The sequence below is a fragment of the Leptodactylus fuscus genome, chromosome 4 (assembly GCF_031893055.1).
Source record: "Leptodactylus fuscus isolate aLepFus1 chromosome 4, aLepFus1.hap2, whole genome shotgun sequence".
Lineage (NCBI taxonomy): Eukaryota > Metazoa > Chordata > Amphibia > Anura > Leptodactylidae > Leptodactylus > Leptodactylus fuscus.
Genome location: NC_134268.1, coordinates 153,201,862 through 153,223,242, shown reverse-complemented (window position 1 = coordinate 153,223,242; position 21,381 = coordinate 153,201,862). Strand labels below are relative to the sequence as shown.

General features: G+C 47.0%; 1 long non-coding RNA gene across 1 annotated transcript; it reads right to left on the bottom strand.

The window, feature by feature from the left end:
- Nucleotides 1–257: 257 nt before the first annotated feature.
- On the bottom strand, nucleotides 258–8,850 carry LOC142201400 (uncharacterized). The gene is made up of 3 exons (XR_012715520.1): nucleotides 8,792–8,850; nucleotides 5,559–5,694; nucleotides 258–593 (listed from the first exon to the last, which is right to left on the bottom strand). It is a non-coding gene; the product is annotated as an uncharacterized LOC142201400 (long non-coding RNA).
- Between the last annotated feature and the right edge of the window lie 12,531 nt (nucleotides 8,851–21,381).

The following is a 21,381-nucleotide window of genomic DNA, read 5'->3' as shown; positions in this document are numbered from 1 at the left end:
GGCTATTGTTGTTTTAATGGCATTTACTCTGTAGCCAAAAATGACATGTCACCTGTATTCTATGTTTTGGTACAATTCCAGGGAAAACAAATTTATATGGTTTTATTTACATTTTAACCCCGTAACAAAAACCCAAAACTGTGCCAATATTATGACACCCATAACTTTTTTTCTAATTCCGTGTATGGGGGTGCATAGGGCATTTTTTTTTGCAGACCCAGGTATACCACCCAGGGGGCCTTATCCCTAATGTAATGCATTACAAAATATTGGCACTTCTACTGCAGGCTGCATACATGTAGAGGCAGAGTAAGGGCCATTATATAACATGCTGCTCGCTGTGGGGCCATTATATTACATGTGGGCAGTGAAGGGGACATTCTCCTGAGTGTGGGGGCACTGAGGGGACCATCAAATAACTTTTACTGAAGGCTCCAAACAAAGCCTTATAAAGGTTTATAAAATAAGTGTTGCCTATTTGGAGGAGTCCGGTTGAGACATTTGATCACTAGGGGGCACATCGCTTGGTCTAGAGCACTGGCACCTAATGATCTTGTAGTGGAGTCTTCACACCATTGAGATCTCACATAAACCTAGAAACAAACAAAAACCTAGTTAAACATTGTTTTGAGGTTTATGTTTAGTCAAAAGGAAAAAAAAAAAGGACATTCCGGAATTTGATGTGACAGCAGAGACATAAGCCCCATGTAAAACAATAAATCCCCCCCCCATATGTTATTTAAGTGTTCCCTTCATGAGACTGACCCATTTGTCACACATCCTGCACCTCTCCCACCTCACACAACCTGAACCCCTCTATCACGCTCACACACAGCCTGAACGGTTGTGACTAAATACTAGACGCCCAGTGGCGTAACTAGGAATGGCGGGGCTCCGTGGCGAACTTTTGACATGCCCCCCCCCAAACGACACCGACGTCGAAGACCTCGACCGGCCCCCTCCTCCGCACTCTATTATGTCCCTTACTGCCCCCTGCACACAGAATTATGTCCCTTAGTGGCCCCTGCACACAGTAGTGGACACCCATAAACAATTATTATACTCTGGGGTCTGAAAAGACCCCAGAGTATAATAATCGGAGACCCAGGGGAATAAAAACATAAAAAATTACTGTTTCTTACCTGTCCCCGGCTCCTACGCTGTCTTCTCCGCTGCCGTTCTTCTGAAATGACGTCAGACATCACATGACCCGGGACGCAGGCCGGGTTCATGTGACGTCAGAGACGTCAGAAAGGAGGCCTGGCAGGATCGTGGAGAGGTAAGTAACAGTGTTTTTTATGTTTATTACCTCTCCCGGTCCGCTGATCATTATACTCGGGGGTCTGCAAAGACCCCCGAGTATAATGATGGTATTTGTGGGGCCCGCAGTGTCACTTACCGATCCCAGCCCAGCCAGAATCGGCAAGTGAATAGGGTCCCTAACAGCCTATAAAGAAAAAAAGAAAAATGCAGCGGTAGCGGCTGTCACCGGGCCCCCTAATGGCCCAGGCCCTGTGGCAGCTGCCTCTATGGTAGTTACGCCCCTGTAGACGCTGTAGGGACCTGGTCCTTACCAGGTCTAGTATTTAGCCGGCTCAGTGTGAGTTGTCTATTTCCCCTTACTGGTAAGGACCTTTTTCCCGCCTGGTGGTCGGGTCCTTAACCGAGATAGTATTTAGCCAGCTCACAGTGAATTGGCTAAATCCCGTACTCCAGAGGGACCAGGTCCTCACCAGTGATAGTATTTAGCCAACTCTATGTGAGCCGTCTATTTCCCATCATTTGTAGGGACCATTTTTGCCCCCTATAACACGGCGTATACGTTCCTAACTCCCATTGAAATGAATGGGATCTTTTTCAGAGCACAATCTGCTCACACGTGTATACGTGCCAGATTGCACTCCACGTTACATCGTGTGAACGCACCCTCACAGTGAATTGGCTAAACCCCGCTCTCTGTAAGGACCTTTATAATAGCTGGGCTCCGGCTTCAGTAATGTTTGTAAATCTCACAATAAAGGGACAAGATTAGATCATAAGAATTATAAGATAAAGATAATATGTGTCTTATTATTATTATTCCAACAATTGTTTGGAAATCAACAATAAAAGCGGTAAAAATATTTTTCAGCAAAAAGTGTGAGGGAGTTTTCCTTTTCCATGTTTCCTATACATACAAGGTTTCATCCTACCAGTGATAGTATTTAGCCGTCTCACACTGACCTGGCAATTTACTATACTCCGTAAGGATCTTTTCCATCTTTCCTATGCTTACAAGGTTTCATACCGGTGAGGTCCTTCCAGTGATAGTATTTAGCCGTCTCACACTGTATCCATGTATCATATACTGTACTTAGAAGGTTTCAGATGGTATAAGATAGTATAGAGTCAGTGTATGAAGAGATCTGTGGAGAAAGAGAACATGTTGCATTGTTTGACGGTCCGTGACCCGGCTATGTGAATAGCCTCATTGAATGTAAGGCTGCCATGTGATGACATGACCATTATTCAGTGTAGTGTGAATGTAGGCTTATAATATGAGTCCTGTATACTGTTTATATATAGTAGATAACCGCTGTATTACCCAGAAGCCGCACGGCTTGTAACATCGGCAGCAGTTTTGTGAGTGAAGCCACTCTTTTCTGGTAATATCTAGAGATGAGCGGACGCCGTTCGATCAAATAGGTATTCGATCGAATATCTTGGCGTTCGATGTATTAGTTCCCAATCAAATACAAGGCCGCATACGCAGTAAAAATTCGTATCCCCTCCCACCTTCCCTGGCGCGTTTTTTGCACCAATAACTGTGCAGGGCAGGTAGGACAGGAACTACGACAACGGAGGCAGTGAAAAAAATGTAAAAAAACCCATTGGCTGCCGAAAACAGGTGATCTCCCAATTCATAAGAACAGTGTCGGCCATCTTCGTCTCATTCTCGTGTTGGAGTGATAGAGTGTGGCGTCAGACTGTCAGTGCGATACAGTGCTTTGTTAGGGCTCACTCACACGGAGTAACGCCGGGCGTGTATCACAGCCGTACACACCGGCGTTACGGCAGACTGCCGAAAACTTCCCATTCACTTTGCCATGCACCCATCTCTCCGCCACAGTGAATTGTGTACCCCACATCCACCCTGCACAGGGTCGGACTGGGGTGTTTAGGGCCCACCAGTGGAATTGTTTTTAGGGGCCCACCGCCAGGACCCCTGTAGATGAGTTGTACAGAGACAGGATGGCTAAAGGTAATATCAGGAGCCGGCTGCTCGCCTGCCATACGATGTGTACCACTGCACTACCTAAACCCACTGCTACATCCTGTATGGCAAGAGAGCAGCGTGGCTCCTAGAATTGTCACCATTACCTGTAGCCGCACTGTAATGAAAAAGCTCATCTGCAGAGGTCCTGGCTGTCAGATTCCCACAGATGTAATATTGATGGCTTATCCTGAGGACAGGCCATAAATATTAGAAACATGGATAAATCCTTTAAAGATATTGTCCAGGAATTGGAGCAACTCATGTGCCGGGCTGGAGGTTTAAAATAAAAGAGCATACTCACCTGTCCTCAGCAACCCGTTGTCCTCGGCCAGTGTCCATTCAGTCTCGTGCTGGCACCTTCTTGCTTGGAGTCCTGCACATCATGTGACCGCTAAGAGGAATTGGGTACAGAATTTCCAGAAATGAGGTGTTGCCATCAGACCGAACAGACAGAGGCGGAGGACAACAGGGTGCTGGGGACAGGCGAGTGTGTGTTTTTTTTTTTTTTTTTTACACCTCCGTGGCTGAGGTGTAATAATGAGGGATGAATCAGCTGTTTGAGTGAATCGTGACATCTGTGCAAGCGCCGTGACCCCTTCTCTGTTTACACAGTATCGTACATCTCACAGTGGCCATGTCATGTAACTACAGCCTCGTCCTATAAGCGTCTATGTGACAAGGCTGTAATTGCACCACACGGTCACTATAAACAGACAGCGTGTGATATAAACAGGCACCATGGCCCCTTCATACAACTGATCAGGGGGTCACTTATCTCTTATTGATGATTTATTCTGAGGATAGATCATCAATATAAATAGGCTTAAGGAGTTTTCCAGTACAAGGCCCCACGTGGTGTCCTGCAGCAAAAAAGCGCTGCGGGAAAAACCGCGTCCATGACGCATCACGTTTCTTGCCGCAGCCCTTTGCACAGAAAGTTTGCAGAGCTTTCCTCTCTATTTTCTGCTTCAATTATATTGAAACCGCCAGAATTTCCATAGGCATGCTGCAATGTCTAACTCTAAAACCAAGACTGCTTTGGAAATTACAGCATGTATCTTATTTTACCGCAAAGTGTGGATGGGGCTTCATATGGCGAAAACACCACGGGAAAAGCCGACAGTTCCTGCAATGTGAATGGGATTCTAGCAAATCCCATCCACACGTTGTGGAAAATTATGTGCAGTGAACATGCTGCGATTTCCAAAACCGTTGGGGTTTTGGAAATCGCTGGAATATCACTTATACCTACGAAAACACTGATGGTTTCCCTATAGGTGTAATGGAAGCAGAAAATGAAAAGCGCTGCGGGAAAAAAAACACAATGCGTTGCTGCTGCGGTTTTTTCTGCAGCGCTATTTTGTTGCAGTTTGCAACGTGAGGCCTTAGTCTTAATAAAGCCCAAGTGCCACTTTCATTAAATTAATTGCCCCCTCATAGTATGCCCCTAATTCCCCCTGACATAAATACTGCACCCCTAATATCAATGACTACCCCCTTATGTTCATAATGCCTCCTAATATAGCCTCCCCTTGTATTCGTAATGTCCCCTAATAACGCCTATAAAAATGACCCCCCTTATGTTCATAATGCCCCCTCCTTATAATTATAATTTCCCACTCCAAACAACCCCTTGTACTATTAAAATACCCAAAACTAAGCTTTAAAAAAAAAAAAAAGAGTTATACTCACCTACCTGCGATCCTGATGAACGGAGGTGGCCACTTTACATCCAAGTGCAGGACGTCTGTGTATCAGCACAGTCGATCTAGTTAAAAATAAGGTATATTAATGGCGGTGCCTGGACCCAGAGCAGCGCCATTGGTGTAACTAATGTTTTGTGGGCCTGGGTACAAACTTTTGTCCGTGGTCCCCTATCCCCTTAACTAGAGTGAATTCTTGATAGTGGCGGTTATGGGCGCTAAAGCAATATCTCAGATACCTGAAAGAGATACAGCTTTAGAACCCACAACTGCAGCTATCAAGAATACGGTGAGAAAGCAGCGCAACGCCCCACATGTAAGCAATACTGGGACAGCATAACGTGCTCCACAGGGGCCCCCAAACAGTATGATGTGCACCACAGTGGCCCCCAAACAGTATTACGTGCTCCATAGTGACCCCCATACAGTATGATGTGCACCACAGAGGCCCCCAAACAGTATTATGTGCACCACAGAGGCCCCTAAACAGAATTAGGTACTCCATAGTGACCCCCAAACATTATTATGTGCACCACAGTGGCCCCCAAAACAGAATTATGTGCTCACCAGTGACACCCCCCACAGTATTATATGCTCACAGGGTCGTGACTAGAGTGGAGTTGCTCCTGGTAGGTATGATGTCACAGGAAGGGGCGTGGCCTCTCAGAGGAGGGCAGAGTTTCGGCCATCACTGCTCTGTGTTGTATAGAGGAAGCCGGAGCCGAGCTCATGAAGCTGGAGAACAGAAAGCAGAGAGGATTGTCTTGTGGTAATGGAGGATGGAAGAGAAGAGACAGGTTTGTTTTACATGAGACGACATGTTGGATGAGGCTGAGGGGAGAGAGTGATGTAGTTACATGGGACTGCACATTAGATGAGGCTGAGGAGAGAGAGTGATGTAGTTACATGGGACTGCATGTTGGATGAGGCTGAGGGGAGAGAGTGATGTAGTTACATGGGACTGCACATTAGATGAGGCTGAGGAGAGAGAGTGATGTAGTTACATGGGACAGCATGTTCCATGAGGCTGAGGGAAGAGATTGATGTAGTTACATTGGACTGCACATTGGATGAGGCTGAAGAGAGAGAGTGATATAATTACATGGGACTGCACATTGGATGAGGCTGAGGAGAGAGAGTGATGTAGTTACTTGGGACTGCACGTTGGATTAGGCTGAGGGGAGCGAGTTTTTTATGGGACTGTATCCCGGAGGGTCTGGTGGATTGGATTGATGTTTAGGGTGGTATAGGAGTCGTTGGCATAGAGGGAGACGGGGTCCTTTAGGTGTTTCTGGCATTTAAGGGGGCACAGGAGATCTTTGGGGGTACTGCTGCATCTAAGAGGGGAGGCAGTGGCGTGCACAGTATTACATGCCCAGCAGTGTCCCCCATTCAGTATTACATACCCAGCAGCCCCCCCCCCCCATATACAATATTACATGTCAAGCAGTGCCCCCCCCCCAACACACACATTATATCTCCAGCAATGCCTCCCCCCCCCAGTATTATATGCTCCCAACAGCCCCCTCCAGTGATATTATTCTACACTGTGGTCTCCTCAGACCCCAGAGTATAATAATCGGAGGCCCAGGGTAGGTGAATAAAAATAACAAACCCTAATACTCGCCTCGCCTTTCCTGGGTATCCTGGCTCCGGCTGTCTTCAGCATCTTCCTGATGTCTCTGTTGAGTCCTGTGATTGGTCCTCAGCAGTCACATGAGGGGTCACTGACATCATTACGCCGCTGCGCTCCATCTGACTGCTGGGGCCTAATCTCAGGCCTCAATCACATGATGGAAGACGCCGGAGAGGACGCAGAGAGGTGAGTATATCTATTTATTTTAAGTCACCTCTCCTGGGCCAGTGTCTATTGAAAAAGGGCCTGGCAATATGCCGGTGCCCCTTTTCATTTACAATATATATAGTGGTCGGGGAACCAGGCTTTCCCCTGCTGCTGTCACATAGTGGTACTGGACCCCGACTATCTCTAGCTGGCTACTGGCCCCGTGTCTCACCGGGCCAGGTCACGATCGTTACACCCCTGGCAGTGGGTCTTTGAAGTACTGCTGGTATCTAATGGGGGGCACTGGGTCTTTGGGATACTGCTGGCATCTGGGGAAGGGGGGGGGGGTCTTTGGGGTACTACTGGCATCTAAGAAGGGGCAGGGGCCTATGGGGTGCTGCTGGCAACTAAAAGAGAAGGACAGGGATCTTTGGTGTGCTTCGAAGGGGGGGGGGGGGTGCAGTTGGCATCTGAAGGAGTGCATGAGTCCCTTGGATGCTGCTAGCATCTAAGTGGGCAGGGGTCTTTGGGATGCTGGCATCTGAAGAAAGGTAGAGGTCCTCGAGGTGCTTCTGACATAAAGGGGGAGGTCCTTGGGGTGCTATTAGCATCTATGGTGTATGCTGTTGGCATGGATAGGGGCAAGGTGTCCCTGGCGTACTTCTGGCAACTAAAAGGGGCAGAGACCCTGGGGTGCCATCGACATCTAATTATGTTGGCATGCATCCTTGGTGTGCTTGGGCATCTACAGGGGGGCGATGTCCTTGGGGTGCTGCTGACATCTAATGGATGAGCAAACATCCCTGGGGTGCTGCTTGCATGTAATGGTGGGGAGGGTCCCCAGGGGGGCCTGCTGCATGCGTTTGTGTGGGTTCCCAGGGGTATTGAATTTGTGTGTTGGGGTCCTGGGGTACTGCTTGTATGTGAGAGGGAGTTCTGTCCCAGGGTGCTGCGACCTGTGTCCTTGTTTGGAGGCCCCTGGGATGCTACCTGTGTGTGTGTGAGGTGGTTTTGGTGATGGCCCCTTGGGTACTTCCACCTGTGGGCATGTGGCGGAGGTTCCAGGGTACTGCTTTGTTGTGTTTAGGTCATTTGGGTGCTGCCTTCATGTAAATGGGGGATTCCTGCAGTGCTGTTTGTATGTGGGTGGGGGTTGTTCTTGGGCCCTGAGATGTTACCACCTGTGTGTGTTTGGGGATGCTGCCTGTGTGTTGGAGGGGTCCGGCACCTTGGATGTTGCCACCTATGTGTTAGGGTGCTCCTGCTGTATACTGAGGGGGACTGCCATCTGTAGCCTGAGAGGGGCAAGGGGGGCTGCCATCTGTATGATAGGGGAGATCCAGGACCTGGGGGCTGCCTCCTGTGTGAGCTGTAGGTATAAATATTCTGCACTGCTCACTCTCCAACCCTGCAGTGATCACTAGCACCAAACTGATGGTCATTGCTGTATAAAGAGGTTACTCACAATGCAGGGACTCCTTTAGAGCAGAAAGAGTCCCTTCACTAGATGGGGGCAAATCTTAAGACATTACTTTTCTGTGTGTCATAACTGAGTGTAAACCCTTGACTGTGACTCTTGCACTTGGGGTTAGTCGTGGTCAGGTTATGACTGCAATTAACTCTTTCTAGTGCATGAGTTAGCAATTCTAACAAATGTCATGGTCACTTTACTCTCCCTGTACAGCAGGTGCAACCCTAAGGAAGATTAGGGCAGCTATACTTTATTTCAGGGGTCAGCAACCTTCGGCTCTCCAGCTGCTGTGAAACTACAACTCCCAACATGCTCCATTCACTTCCATGGGAGTTCCAAGAACAGCAGAGCAAGTATACATGCTGGGAGTTGTAGTTTTACAACAGCTGGTGTGCTGAAGGTTGCCGACCCCTGCTTTATTTGTATAGCAGGCTGCCTGTGTTCTCCCCCCCATATATTCATTAATACAACGTGCCCCCCGAAGACCACCAAGTGTGCCTGGTGAGCTGTATTCACCACTGACTCCCCCAACCTCCTGCAGTCAGTGATTCCATCTAAGTGATTGAATTGCTGATTACCCAAGAAGGGGTTCATCACAAGCTTGACATGACTGTGGTTAAGGCCCCACGTAGCACCTGTAGCAAAAAAAAAAAACACTGTTGGAAAAACAGCAACACATCAGGGTTCTTCCTGTAGCGCTTTGTACAGGTTTCCTCTGTGGACTTTCTGCTTTAACTATACCAATAGGGAAGCCGCCGCCGGTGTGTCCTGGGGTATAACTGGCATGCTCCAATTTCCAAAACCATGACAGTGCAGCGTATCCGCTGCATCTATTTTACCGTAAAATGGGGATGGGATTGGGTTTTTTTTTTCTGCCACGTTTCTTCCACGGTGTTTAAGTGGTGTGGGGAGCCAGCCTCATGGAGTTATCCACTTTCTCAGGGTAGGCCATCAATATTAGACCTGCAGGGGAACCCCAACACGTAAAACCCCTGCATATCTCCGGTACAGAGATTGTAATGGCGCATCGCTGCAGTACCTACACTCACCACTACAGTTTGTACAACACCAGAGATCTGCAGGGGCCCCCACACATCTAATACTGATGGCCTATCCTGAGGTACTATCCTTTCAGTAGGAGGCGGCCTCACATTCTGGTTCTCCATTAATTAAAAAAGAAGGTCACTGGACTAAATTTGTGGTTAGATTCACATCGGCCGCAGAAATCGACAGAGAGAAAAGTCCTGCACGGAGGATTGTTCTCTCTGCCCGTTTCACTATAGAAACGGCTGACCCCATTAAGTCAATGGAGTCCACTGGTGTCCATGAGTAACCGATGTTTTAGCGATCTGGCTTTTCATCATTCAGGTCACATGACAGATTTAAAGAGGACCTTTCACCTCCTGGGGCACATGCAGTGTAATACACCGCTAGAAAGCCGAAAGTCGTACTGTGAGAGTGGTGAGGAACACTTCCTCCCCTCCTGATAGTACTCGTCCATAGAAGTAATCGTTGGAAATAAGCAATGCCCCTCAGTCTCACAATACAGCGCAATAGATGCTACTGTGAAGAAAGGCGTACCTGACTGTCTGTTAGAAACGCCCTTCTGACAGTGAAGAACTACGGTACCGGCACAGAAAGGGAAAGCCGATAGTGCGCTGAATTCAGCACACTGTTGGTTTTCTAGTGGTGTATTACACCGCATGTGCCCCAGGAAGTGAAAGGTCCTCTTTAAACAACATAGAACCTGGCGCACATGTGATCCTGTCTTTACTCTAGTAACCCCACCACATGAGACGACAACGGCTGGTTTATTCCATGAAAGCAGGTAATACTAGACCAGGACAGGTAAGTTGGTAGAAGGGAGGGGGTTGATGGACTACGTTGGTAACTAGTGGAGGTGGTTTTTTGTTTAGTTTTGGCTTTTTTTTAAATATGGATAATGAGGATTGTGCGGATGGTTTTATTTCAATAAAATATAAATTTTTAAAATGTGTGTTTTATTAATATTACTGTAGGCGGAGCTTATAAGATATAGGTCCTATACTGAATAACCTATGGAGAATATACCGATACCATGAACCTACCTGCAGCAACTCCATTCTAGTCAGTTCTGTATTGAGACAGCTAGAATGGAGTTGCTGCAAGGAGGACCTACCTATAGCAACTACAGAATATACCCAGACCATGAACCTACCTGCAGCAACTCCATTCTAGTCAGTTCCGTAGTGAGACAGCTAGAATGGAGTTGCTGCAAGGAGGACTTACCTATTGTAACTACAGAATATACCCAGACCATGAACCTACCTGCAGCAACTCCATTCTAGTCAGTTCCGTAGTGAGACAGCTAGAATGGAGTTGCTGCAAGGAGGACCTACCTATAGCAACTACAGAATATACCCAGACCATGAACCTACCTGCAGCAACTCCATTCTAGTCAGTTCCGTAGTGAGACAGCTAGAATGGAGTTGCTGCAAGGAGGACTTACCTATTGTAACTACAGAATATGCCGAGACCATCATGAGCCTACCTGCAGTAACTATATACTGATAAATCAGGCGCACAGCGATACGTCAGAATTTAGCTCTATATCAGTTATTAAATTGCCATATATTTCCATTATCACTTACAATAAGTGGCGCAAGTTATAATAAACACGTAAGGCTGCGGCGTCACCGCCCTGTACACAGCATATGGCAAATATATATTTATATAGGTATATTTTATGTAATTATATCAGTGCCAAATGTATACATGTCCAGGAATGTGTTTTTCCTATATTTTTATTGATATTATATACATATACAATGTCTCTCTTGGCCAGTTACGGATCCTCCCTATAGACACTCCACTCTAGCTGCTCCTGTAGCGAAGTGACTAGATTGGAGTTTCTGGCGGTAGCTCCTCGAAGCAACTCCATTCTAGTCACCTCAGTACTGAACAGTCTACATTGGAGTTGATTCTAGCAGGTCCTCCCTCCAGCAACTCCAATCTAGACCGTTCACTAGTGAGGTGACTAGATTGGAGTTGCTGGAGGGAGGACCTACCAGGAGCAACTCCAATCTAGACGCAACCATGCTCACAGTGCCCATCCCCCCAGAGCCTGAACCCCCCATTCCCCCCTTCTTGCTCACACAGCCTGCACCTCCATGTCTCCCCTCTTGCTCACACAGCCTGCACCTCCATGTCTCCCCTCTTGCTCACACAGCCTGAACCCCCCATTCCCCCCTTCTTGCTCACACAGCCTGCACCTCCATGTCTCCCCTCTTGCTCACACAGCCTGCACCTCCATGTCTCCCCTCTTGCTCACACAGCCTGCACCTCCATGTCTCCCCTCTTGCTCACACAGCCTGCACCTCCATGTCTCCCCTCTTGCTCACACAGCCTGCACCTCCATGTCTCCCCTCTTGCTCACACAGCCTGAACCCCCCATTCCCCCCTTCTTGCTCACACAGCCTGCACCTCCATGTCTCCCCTCTTGCTCACACAGCCTGCACCTCCATGTCTCCCCTCTTGCTCACACAGCCTGCACCTCCATGTCTCCCCTCTTGCTCACACAGCCTGCACCTCCATGTCTCCCCTCTTGCTCACACAGCCTGCACCTCCATGTCTCCCCTCTTGCTCACACAGCCTGCACCTCCATGTCTCCCCTCTTGCTCACACAGCCTGCACCTCCATGTCTCCCCTCTTGCTCACACAGCCTACACCTCCATGTCTCCCCTCTTGCTCACACAGCCTGCACCTCCATGTCTCCCCTCTTGCTCACACAGCCTGCACCTCCATGTCTCCCCTCTTGCTCACACAGCCTGCACCTCCATGTCTCCCCTCTTGCTCACACAGCCTGCACCTCCATGTCTCCCCTCTTGCTCACACAGCCTGCACCTCCATGTCTCCCCTCTTGCTCACACAGCCTACACCTCCATGTCTCCCCTCTTGCTCACACAGCCTGCCCCCCCATGTCTCCCCTCTTGCACACACAGCCTGGCCCCCATGTCTCCCCTCTTGCTCACACAGTCTGCCCCCCCATGTCTCCCCTCTTGCTCACACAGCCTGGCCCCCATGTCTCCGCTCTTGCTCACACAGTCTGCCCCCCCATGTCTCCCCTATTACTCACACATGCTGTCTCTTCAGCACGGAGTCTCTCTCCCTTCATACTTCACAGTGACTTGCCCGGGTGCTGACACCAGCCCTGGGCAGACGCCTTACCGAACCTCCACTGTCTACTAAAAACAAAAGGCAGTGGAGGTCCGGTAGGAACCCATAATGAGGGTCTTAATAGTCCAGGCTGGGGCCTACGGGGGATTCCCCGGTCTCCCGGCGGGCCAGTCCGACCCTGCACATCTCTCCCCCTCTACACTACTCCCTGCAGTCCACCTACTGTATCTTCCCCCCCTTCACTAAATCGTGCACCTCGCAGCTCTCCATGTTGCTCCACTACACAGGATACTGTGGAAGGTCCTGCTTACAAGTAAAGACACGCCTATCCGGTCATGTGACCTTGTAACGGCAGACGGTCCTTACGGAGTCTAGTATTTAGCCTTTACCCAGCCAAACTCCTCTATCATGCTCACACACAGCCTGACCCCCCTCCCCCAGCCCTTTCCACCCCTCTTGCTTACACATGCTGTCTCTTACCTCCTTCCAGTCTCCATTCACTGCAACTTCCTTTTCCTGTGTAACTCGGCACTGTCCTGAATAGCTCCGCCCACGCCAGTCTGATCACATGATCTCGTCGTCACCGGAAGTCCTTTAGCCCACTAGGTTTTCGCGTCTACCATCTTTAATACTGGTACTGTCAGCACAGTCATATAAACTTTAGAAAGCTTTAGAAACATATTGCTTTAGACAGTCTGCTGTTTGCCTGCTATGTGAATTTATTCCAGCCACACCCACTTTCACTTGTTTGGCACGTGCTACAACAGCTGTGTAGAAACCTTCCCAATTAGTTGGCCACGCCCCCTGAGAAACACGTGAGGGGGCGTGGCAAGCATGTGATGCCTTAAATACAGCTGTTGTAGTACACGGAGACTAGTTGTGCAGAAGGAGGACGGCGTGGACTGGTGTGCTGCAGAGACGTGGAGACTGGCTGGTTTGACACGGTAGGGTTTCCCCATTTTATTTGCTCTTAGCTTTGCCTGTGGAACTCTGTGGGAGCTCTGAAGGTGACCGTTCTTATAGAGCGAGCTGTGCTTGGCAGTTCTTATAGAGACAGCGCCCGGTGGTTCTTAACAGATCTATGCCTTGGCGGGTCTTATAGAGAGCTATGCCTGCCAGTTCTACTTGAGAGCAGATCCTGACGGGTTTAGCCGTCTGTCATTGTATTTCTGTGATATTTCGGCCGGTTATTGCATTAATGCATTTGATGGAACTGGCCTCCCTTATTCCTAATGGCATTAATAGGTGTAGCCCTAGTCTGGCGGTTTTGGCTGCTTTTGTCATTGTGTTACTGTGATAGTTGGGCGAGTTATTGCTTTAATGCTCTGATGAGAACGCCGCCGCCTAGTGGCATTAGTATGCCTAGACTAATAAAACAACCTGGCAGCTCACCATACAACTGCATGGTGAGGCCATAGGCCCATCCCTACTCCTAGCTAGATAGGGTGCCGGAGCATGACCCGTTGCATTGATATTGGAGGGGATATTGATGTAACACCGTGTGAAGGCTAGTAATTAAATTAAGAAAAGAAAAAAAACTTTGCAATTGATGCTCTGCATTTCTTGCTTCACCATGCCATCAGAGTAACTTTCTGCTTTGGCTAGTCTCTGCCCTAGGCCCCCTGAGTTGTAGTAGGTTTTTCCCTCTAATACCATGATAGAAATGAGTCTAATCCTAATGGCATTAGTATGCCTAGACTAATATAAGCTGTAGGGAAATGGCAGCTCACCATACTACTGTATGGTGAGACTGTTGGCCCAGGCCTAGCTCAACCTACTATAGAGAATGCATGTATTACTACTTTTTTTTGGCTGTCCCCAGTCCTAATGGTAAATCTAGACGAGTTTTTCCAGGGTCTTATACTGACTGCCGTACTGGAGTCGGGAAGGAATTTTTTCCCATAACATGGGGTTATTGGCATCGGCCTCATGGGGTTTTTTGCCTTCCTCTGGATCAACTCTGTAGGGCTGTACTTTATGTATGTTTCTCTTTATGCAACCTTATCTAATGTGTATATGAATGTTATAAAATGACACACTGTGGATATTATATTTCAATATTCCCTACTGTATGAGGGTTTTACACTTGTTAGAATAGTTGATCCTGGGTCTTGTACTGACTGCCAGTTTTCACCTTCCTCTGGATCAACTCTGTCGGGGTTATAGGTTGTATTTGCTGGCCTTGTCTTCCTCCACCTTCCTCTGTGTATATAATATTAGACACACTACCCTTATTACTGTCTCTGGCAACTCTTGGGTAACTGGTCACTAAAAAATCTTGGTCATTATTGTCACTGTATCATTGTGATAATGGAGGGGTTATCACTTTAATACTTTGATCAGAATGACTCCGCCCCCCCCCACACTTCCCACCCCTCCATCCCCTTCTTACTTTAGCACCATAGTTTAGTATGTCTGTTCACCTTACAATGCTATTGTGATAATGTGATTTATGTTTGTTCTGCTGAGAAGATCAGGGTAAGTACGGTAAGTGTTACTGTATTGAATGTTCTGCTCACTATATAACTCTATGATGCATAAGTTCTACCCTTTGTCTGAATATTGTTGGATTTCTTAAATTCGACATCAATCTCCTGCAGTTTCTGAATCGACACTAAAACGTTTTTTAAGTGTCGTGTTTTCCTCTTTTGTAGCTGTGAAAGCTGGATCTACTACTAGAAGAACATCACCTTGCCATCTGCAAGATTGTAGGTAAGTTCCATTTGGCCTTTTTTTTGGGTATTTTGCAGCTGCTGTGAGCAAGGATCAATATAAAACTGGTGCCTAAAGCTATCCTCTTCATTGTTATGTCGGAGGTCTATGGATCATAAGTCCCTCATTATGAATTCAAGCCTTCGTGTGGTGATGGCAGGGGTGGTGGAGGGCACTAGCGGTAGATTACTATGTGCTCTTTAGGGTTTGCCTGTGTCCTTGAGAACTGACCTCTAATCTAGGTTTATAAAGCTTGTATCCTACTGTGTGGTTAGTTGTTAGAAAGATAATGCGTTGTAGAGTCATGAAGGGGCAAGTAGATGTAGACTAGGTGTGGATGGCTGTCATGACTTGTCAAATCCTGCATCCGGCTAGCACTGAGGGGACATGTCACAAGCTGCGTGGGATTTGTGATTCCCGCACTGTGATGCTGTATGATCTGAGCAGTGTAGGTGCTGAACTAAACCCCACCAAGTGGAGATTGTGGGTAACAGTTGGAGTCCAACTCAGGAGCTCCCTGAAGACGATGGTGGTGACTTCTGTGACCTGTAGGAACGGGCAGCACATGTGCCGGAGATCATGTGCTGTTTGCTCCTGCTCATTACGGAAATGGCTGCTTTCGTTCTCAGGAGTTGGCATTCCTGTTCTGTGCCAGATCTCTGAGGGGTCCTGTCGGTGCATGCTATGTTTAGGTTGTGCGATGTTGCAGTGTGTCAGTGTTCTTGTAAGATGGGGCAGGTTATTGATGGTTGTCCATATGTGGTTTGCATTTGTGAGTCTCTTCAAAGCTCAGTGGCACATTATCCTTATAGTCTGTAGTTCCCAAAACTGCCTTTACCATTGTTGCGTCTGAGGTAAGGGTTCATAAACCCCTCCTTATGAATCTGAGCCTTCATGTGGTGATGGAGAGGGTGGTGGAGGATGTGGGTAGACTGCTATATTTAGTACGTCTACTTGTAGTATCAACTTTTAGCATGGGGTCTATTTAATGGGATGAAGGCAAAACCTCTCTTGGTACTCAAAACTCTTTTCATACAGTACAGGCAGTTTGCTGTGGGGTTAACACTAAGGGTTGTGGTGAACCGAGTCATGGGTAGGCGCCTAAAGTCCAGATGGGCTTTCTGGCAACTGGTATCAAACGCTGGCCAGTGTAGCTGTGTTCTTTCTGCGGTGCTGTGTGGTCTGAGTGGAGTAGCTGCTTCAGTGAAGCCCTTAAGCGGGCGTCTGGCTGGATGAGGCCTGGAGTCTCAACTCGGGGAGCTCCCTGTGGAAGGTGGCGGTGACTTCTGTGATATGTAGGCACAGGCAGCACATGGGTTTTTGGTGCTTGTTGGGCACTGTGCTACAAGTGGTGGTGTTGCTTGTACTATAGCGCATGGTGGCCACGCTTTCGGCCGGAGCGTATTACTATGCTTGTCTATATTTTGGTAACATCACCGCGAGTGGTATGGGGCTTAGCAGGGGCTGGAGATCATGTGCTATTTGGGCCTGCAAGTTACAGGAATCCCTGCTTTCTTTTACAGGGAGCTTCAAGAGTTGGTATTTTAGGCCTTATCCATATCAGATTTCCAATTGAGGACTTCACTTTAGTAGCTGCGCTGCTTAGCTTATACAGCATCGTGGCGGGAGTGTAGCTGCATTGACCAGCATCTGACACCAGTCGCCAGAAAACCCTCTGGTCTAAAGGTGGCTGCTCAGGCTTTGTTTGCTGCATCCTGCAGTCTTGGTTTTGCAGCAGGTTGTCAGTGTTGTGTGGACGGATGACGGTGTGCTAAGAGTTTTTCTTTGTTTGCAATGGCGGTAAAATGTTCATTCCAAAAGTATGTAGTGGAGCGTTTTTGTCGGTCGGTTGTCGTATCTTATAGCATTCCAAATTTATTTTGTCATATCCGGTTTCCAATTTTTCTGTAAAATGACATGAACTTACTTTCTCTTCTAGACTTGTGCTTGCTTCAGGAGTGGAGAACATGTGACATGGACACCTGGCTTGACCTTCATCTCGAGTATCAACTATTAGTTCTATGAAATGTTTCAATTTGTCTTTTTGCTGTAAAGTTTCCTATGAACATAACTAGCTATATATAAAAAAAAAAAAACTTGAATCTTCAGAAGTGGATACATTTATTTTAATGTCTAAGGGGGCGTTCACACTACAATCTGTGTCCGCTGCTAATGTCCATTCAAAATCTTGTGCGGACATTAGCAGCGGACACCGACGATTGTGTGAACGCCCCCTTACTAATGACAGATTACAAGCTTTTGATGCTCTCTGCTTCTTCCTCAGGTATATTTCGAAAACTCTTAATCTGTCATTGGTAGTGGATCCTTTATTAAAGACTCGTTTTTGTTTTTTATTGATTTCATATCCACTGGCTAATGCAGTACAAAAAAATGTTTTTCTTAACCAGCTAGCAATTCTGACAGATCTTAGAAAGTTCTTGCAATTATGGTCTAGACTCCAAAAAGTCACAATTCTTATTGTATTGTATATTTGTTTCTGAAATGTCTCCAGAATAATAAAGTGAAATTTCCCATTGTAATGGTTGTCTTCACATGATATCTTTATTCTACTGTGTGGTTTACAAACAAAGGTGGAATTTCTTCTTTGCTGCAGGTCCACAAACTGCCAGCAATACTAAGGGTAAGTTCAGATGGAGTTTTTTGGTCCGAAACCTGAGGCGGAGGCTGCCTCAGGTTCAGGACCTAAAGCCAGGTAACTGCGACTGAAAGCTGGTGCACTACCCCGGCATCCAGCTGCGCACTGAGGCAAAACAGCCTGAATGAGCAGCTCTCCTCTCTTCCAGAAGAAACTGCTCCTGGAAAAAAGACCGGAGTGGATCTCATTGACTTCAATGAGAGCTATCTTTTTGGTCAGGATTTTGAGACTGTATCTGGCTATGGCCTCAAAATCCTGACCAAAAAAACTGTGAACTTGGCCTCTGTGCCAGATTTTATTTTTTTTTTGTAGGTCCTGCAAAAAACCTTGTCAGTTATGTAAAGGCTCCACACAAGTGTGACCGGTCACAGTAGCCTTATGCAAGGTAGAAGCTGTACAGGACTGCGCTAAAGGGGGACAGGGGGAGGCTGCTGTAGTAGAGCTGTGGGAGAGAATAAACTGGAAACAGAGCTGTGTGTAAAGTAACAATATGTAGTGTGTGTGTGTATATATATTTTCTAGCAGGAAGACCTGGCTTTGCACAGGTATATTTAATCTTTTGTTTGTGTAGTGGCCCCATACGAATAGAGTAGCTGCTATGGAAAGCTGTGTGTATGTGAACACTAAAGACCCTGTGAGTTTCTATTGGTCCACAAGCATCATGTATCAGTATGGATATCATTGAAAAACCTGCCATCAGTTGTTACCGCAAGTAAGGCTCTGCTACATTTTCATATATGCACCACCTACCAAGCTCTTCTACATCTGCCAATTTGGATTAAAGGGGGTTTTCTCATCTGTGGCAGCAGCTTCTGCAGATCAGATAATATGCAGCTGCTTGTACTGAAGCCACTGAGTACTATCTGTGTGTTTACATAGAGATAACAGAGCTGGCTATCAGCAAAACTGCAAATAGCTGAAATTTCCTGCATTTTCATATCTATATATTTTATATATCTCCAAATCTGTAGTAGTCTCTCTATACAAATCCACAGTTCTTGGCTGATTTGAGTGAAATTTAGCACACACCCCTCTCCACCCACAGGAGCAGAGTACTGCGCACGTTACATCTTGCTAGCGCCCCCCCCCCCCCCTCGTCATGAGATTTGGGTCCCTGAAGTTAGGCCCTATTCATAGAATTGGGAAATGTGAAAGCGCTGAAGGGAAAACGGTTGTGACTGACAGGGACGGATTATAGCGACTGCACAAAAGGGTCACCACTAAAGGGGCCACAACACGTATTTCACCCAAACCATATAAACATCACACATACACCAACCCACAAGCACAACACAAAAACCAGACCTCTCTAGATACATACAACACAAACACTACCCCCATAAATACCACATGCACACCATACACACGCACGGGGAACACACTCGGATGGATGCACACTATATACGTGGACGAACAGAGTGCACACACAACTACTGCACACATGGACACTTGCATTGCACACGCACAAACTCATGGATCACACATATATGGATGACATATGTGCATGCGCGCACGGATACATACTCGTGGATCACACACGTGCACACATGCATGAATGCACTGACAAAACATGTCTGGTATCCTTAGTGGCTGTTTGCACGCTACAGTATTTTTTTTACGGGCCTCCGTGCCATGGATTCGGTGGTTCCATAGACTACTTTGTGCACAAAGCTGTGACTTTTGCAGCTCTATAGAAGTTTATGGAGATGTAGTATCCATAGCCCAGGGAGCCATGAAAAATCCTTTAGTGTGCAAGCAGCCTTACTGAGCAGCAATATTGGTCAGGTGAAAACTGCCTCATAGTGTCATTATTGCTTACTATGCAGGAGCTTTCATCACTGGAGCTGCTGAGGTAAAGTGAAAGCTGAGCTCTGGCTGCTATGGGCAACTTCACCAGTCTGCCGGTGAGGCGGTTTTCATTACCGAGATGTCAGTTCAGGTCATAGTATGGGTCCATTCACACAGAGGAAAATGGCGCTGTATTTTCAGCTAGCGGAAAATTACGTGAGAAAAAAATAAATAAAAAGCTAGCAGAGCCCATTGAAATCAATGGGAGGTGCTTTTTTTTTTTTTTTTTTTTCCCAGCTCTGAAAATTCAGTGCCAAATACAGCGTCATTTTCCTCCGTGTGAACGGACCCTAATACTGTGGGAGGGCTGCTCTGTATTTACTATTCAAAGCCAGGTCATTCATCTCTTCAGTGTCAGGTGTTGCTACCAAGCGACATGCCTTTCAATTTTAAGCGTCTGCGGTTCCCAATCCATCTCGCATTTGCTACGACTTTTAAGCACGGGCCGGAAGCACAGCGCTAAAGCGCTGCGGGAACAACTGTGGCGTGAACGCATCGCTGTTCTTCCTGCAGCTCTTTGAACAGAAAGTTCATGGAGTTTTCCTCCGCTAACTACTTTCTGTAACAGAAATTATATCTACAGGGAATTCGCCAGCGTTTCCGTAGATATAATTGTCCGCGCTGCGATTTTTTTTTTTTTTTCTTTCCTCTGCCATTTTCAATGGGCTCCGTCTGCCACAGATGTGAACCGGACCTGAAAGGCACCATTTGCGGTCTGGAGCAGGTGTTCGGCTTTCACTCCCCCCTCGAGAGCTTTGTGATACATTTCCCTTTACAGAGGACCTTTCACCGCCTGGGGCTCATGCGGTTTTGTATACCGCTAGAATTCCGCCTTCTGGCGGTGAAGAGCTACGGGACCAGCACAGATCGAGAAAGCAGACAGTACGCTGAATTTTTTATTTTTTTCTAGAGGGCGGAAGCTCCTTGTTATAGAAACGCTTTAGTTTTACAGTATCTTTTATAGTGACTGAGTGTGTGACAAATTTTGGAAAGTCTGAACATGTCCATTATACCTGGGGAAATGCTGATGTTTCCAATATAAGTATAATAAGCGAAGAAAGGCCACCGAGGTAAATTCTGCAAAACAATAATGAAAAAAGATGAATCGACTGCGCTGCATTATGGTACGTGTGGCCTTAGCCTAAGTGTAAGCTTTGGCTAAGGCCTACTGCACACGAGTGTAGTAGTTTTTACTGTCCGTGAATACTAATCCTTAACAAAATTAAACACATTTTCGTGTGTTATCCGCAGCTCTGGATCTGCATAAAGACTTGTTGGATCTCCTACAGTAGGATATGCTTCATAATTTCTGTTCCTGGTATAGGGCATGGACACAAAATCTACAGCCTTGTTTATGGACCCATAGAAATGAAGTGTGTGAATAAAAACTAGGCTGACTGTAACGGGTTTATTTTGCTGCTTTTTTATAGAACAGGTGAAAGGAGAATGCCCACGAATAAAATAGTCAAAGGCACCTGAGAATTGTAGGAGTTAGTTGCCCCTTTCAAACTTTTCTGTGACATTACCTTTTATTGCCTAGGACTGTACTAATGTAAGAGACAATAATCTCCCTGGTTCTGCCTGCTTAATGGTGCAGTCCAAAGGAAGTGACGTGGAGCAGGAAGCTGAGAGCAGCCAGTTTGGGCCCAGATTCTGTGCTGTGAGGACCTGTTAGTCAGCCATAGCCTCTAAGAGCATAGTGCAAGGCCCGAAGCACTGCAGAGGCTTACAGGAAAAAGCAGCAGTGTTGTTGAGAGTCTTAGTAGAGACTAAAGGCCGGTTGAGAGACTTGCTATG